This window comes from Littorina saxatilis, linkage group LG14 (genome assembly GCF_037325665.1).
Source record: "Littorina saxatilis isolate snail1 linkage group LG14, US_GU_Lsax_2.0, whole genome shotgun sequence".
In the NCBI taxonomy this organism is placed as follows: Eukaryota; Metazoa; Mollusca; class Gastropoda; order Littorinimorpha; family Littorinidae; genus Littorina; species Littorina saxatilis.
The window spans coordinates 41,602,976-41,606,475 of NC_090258.1; the positions used below are offsets into that span (position 1 = coordinate 41,602,976).

At 39.5% G+C, this 3,500-nt stretch overlaps 1 long non-coding RNA gene across 1 annotated transcript in view; it reads right to left on the reverse strand.

Moving 5' to 3' along the window:
• The window catches only part of LOC138947789 (uncharacterized), a 10,907-nt gene that overhangs the window by 466 nt on the left and 6,941 nt on the right, over positions 1-3,500 (reverse strand). The window contains exon 3 of the long non-coding RNA XR_011449801.1: positions 1,687-2,427. This is a non-coding gene — a long non-coding RNA (uncharacterized lncRNA). The remainder of the gene's footprint in view (positions 1-1,686; positions 2,428-3,500) is intronic.

Sequence of the window (3,500 nt, forward strand, 5' to 3'; positions counted from 1 at the left end):
ATGGTCAAGAAGGAATTTAAGTATAAGCGGCAAATTGTGTATTATTAAGTCCTTCTTAGTTTCACAATTTGTTTACGCTATGCAGGCGCTTCTTGCCCCTGTTAAAGTTCTCGACAAGTTGAATACTATTTTGTTTAGGTTTCTCTGGAAAAGGAAGTATTAAAATACAAAAGCCTTTGAAAAAGTTAAACGAAATGTATTGTGTAATGTGGTGGAAGAAGGTGGTATTAACATGATAAACGTCCACGATATGCAGACTTTTTATATTTAGTCAAGTTTTGACTAAATATTTTAACATCGAGGGGGAATCGAAACGAGGGTAGTGGTGTATGTGCGTGTGTGTGTGTGTGTGTGTGTGTGTGTGTGTGTGTGTGTGTGTGTGTGTGTGTGTGTGTGTGTGTGTGTGTGTGTGTGAGTGTGTGTGTGTGTGTAGAGCGATTCAGACTAAACTACTGGACCGATCTTTATGAAATTTGACATGAGAGTTCCTGGGTATGAAATCCCCGAACGTTTTTTTCATTTTTTTTATAAATGTCTTTGATGACGTCATATCCGTCTTTTCGTGAAAGTTGAGGCGGCACTGTCACGCCCTCATTTTTCAACCAAATTGGTTGAAATTTTGGTCAAGTAATCTTCGACGAAGCCCGGACTTCGATATTGCATTTCAGCTTGGTGGCTTAAAAAGTAATTATTGACTTTGGTCATTAAAAATCTGAAAATTGTAAAAAAAAATAAAAATGTATAAAACGATCCAAATGTACGTTTATCTTATTTTCCATCATTTGCTGATTCCAAAAACATATAAATATGTTATATTCGGATTAAAAACAAGCTCTGAAAATTAAATATATAAAAATTATTATCAAAATTATATTGTCGAAATCAATTTAAAAGCACTTTCATCCTATTCCTTGTTGGTTCCTGATTCCAAAAACATATAGATATGATATGTTTGGATTAAAAACACGCTCAGAAAGTTAAAACAAAGAGAGGTACAGAAAGGCGTGCTATCCTTCTTAGCGCAACTACTACCCCGCTCTTCTTGTCAATTTCACTGCCTTTGCCATGAGCGGTGGACTGACGATGCTACGAGTATACGGTCTTGCTGAAAAATGGCAGCTACTTGACTAAATATTGTATTTTCGCCTTACGCGACTTGTTGTTTTGTTCTATGGTGTATACAAAATTGTTCTAGTGGAACTGATATTTGATCTTGATGATTGTTTAAATGTATACTTATACTGTTTTTGTTTTATTTTTCAGGGGTAATTTTCTCAACTCTGTTGATGACGTTTTGAGTTCACTTTGGATATTTTTTGGGTCTAGTGGATCTCTGGTTGTGTTTTGGTTTTTGATGAGAGAGTTAGTTAGTTTTTTAGTTTGATTTAGAGAAGAGATTTTTGTATTTTTGAAACTAGTAATCTAAACATGAAGAACTTTTATTTTGTCGAATGAGAAGAATTGTGTTGATTGAATGAACAACTTTTACTTGGTTTAGACTATGTTTTTGTAACCTGAAAACTGAGTTGACTAAAGTGCTTAATTCAAAATAAATTTCTTGGAACACTTATCTCATTTTTTGTTGTTTATTGTGAAAGCAAGAGTTTTACCTCACCCCGAATCCTCCCTTAACCATGCTAGAACTAATCTAAGGATGTTTTAGCAGTAGGTTTATATGACACTCACCCTTTTCGACCTCTTCGGGTGGCAAGTCTTCGCAGTAAGGCCCCACCCAGGGGTATGGACACACACACACCTCCTGCTTAGTCCGATTCCCCTCAGTCTCCTTCTCGACCTTGTCGCACGAACCCTCGTTACTGCAGATTCTGCCACAAGGGGTTTCGCAAAAGTCCCCGACATGCCCTTGATCGCAGACACAGTACGATTTGGTCTTTTCCTCGTCGGTGTAATTGCACACTCCATGGTCGCCGCAGTCAGGGAAGCAAAAAGGGTTAGAACTGGTGTTTACGGGAAACATTGACGATCCGTTGCCAAATAGCTCGTATAAATCTAGCCCGTTTCCAGTGGAGTTATCTCCAGAGCCATGTGGTTGATTTGAAAACGGAATGCCAGGACCAGGATAACCACCAAGAGTCGGATCGCTCCCACCCGGCCAGCCAGTACCAGTGTCGTCTGTCTCGGTGCCCGAAGAATTCACCAGATCTCCGAGACTTGCTCCGAGACCGCCTGCGTTAGTTATGGGAGGAAGGCCTGGGGCGCCTTTGCTATTGGAAACGTTGTTCTCAGTCGACGGTGTGTTCATGGTAAAATCGAAGGCCTGACGTTTCTGTCTGTCTGGGGTTGGGTTTTGGTGGGAAGGGGAGGGGAGGAGAAGGAGGAGGAAGAACAGGACGGTGGAATGAAGGAAGAATAGATTCAGGGAGGGTCGGAGGGTCTTGTTCTTGTTGTCAGCCATGGTTTTCCGTTCTGAAATGATAACAAAGAAACTGGTTAGTAAAGTGACGTTCATTATAATCCTCCAAAATGACTTGCATACAAAATGTCCTCGAACTAACCACGTCAAACTCTCAAGCCTCTCCTACTTTTATGGTGATATCCTGCAAGTTCAAAGCTATCTACCGGATCATTGCCAAACGACAGCATATCTTGTTGTCGGACAATCCCTCAGAACTGACGACAATGCCGTTGTCATCTCCAACGCGCGTGACGCCTTAATTCGGAATGGTGTAGAGTGTAAGCGACATCAAAGGAACGAAAAATAATTTCCTACAAAATATCTTCATTGAATAGTTGGTTTAAGCGTGTTTATTCAAATTCTCATACACACGTTTCAAACAATAACAACATTAAGAACGTTAACAAGCAGATTGCTTATGGACAAGTTCTTGAAATTATAATCAATACACATTCAGATAGCAAAACATGGCGAACAAGTGATAGCTTCAAAAATTATCTTGATAATCTTTAATTATATTTTATACAAATAGGGTAAAGATAGAGACAGGGAGAGAGAGAGAGAGAGAGAGTGAGAGAGAGAGAGAGAGAGGGGGAGAGAGAATGCAAACTTTGGTAGTTACGATATTCCCGTACACGACGTCGAAGAGGACCAGTATATGTTCAGATATACATGCTTCTAGGTTCACAACAAACAATTCTGGAACCTCAGGAGAATCCTCACGGGTAGTATAGGCATAGCCAGCAGAGCTGTGTTAATTGTGTTCTTGTTCTTGTTTATGAAGAATATGACCAAGAACGTTTGGAATTGTGCATGCACAACCGTGCTAGCTTCGTATTCTGGATCTCGTTCGGTCGTCACATAAAACTGGTATTAAATTAATCAATACAAAGTTGAAGATAGAGTTTGCCCCCGGTAAGAATTTGTGGATAACAGAGAGAGAAAACCCTGTACATAAACAGACAAAAGCTTCACAACACTATCCCACAAATGACATTAGTATTAATCCACAAAAAGTTGAAGAAGTGATTTGCCCCCAGAAAAGATTTTCAGATAACAGAGAGAAAATGGCATGTACATAAAC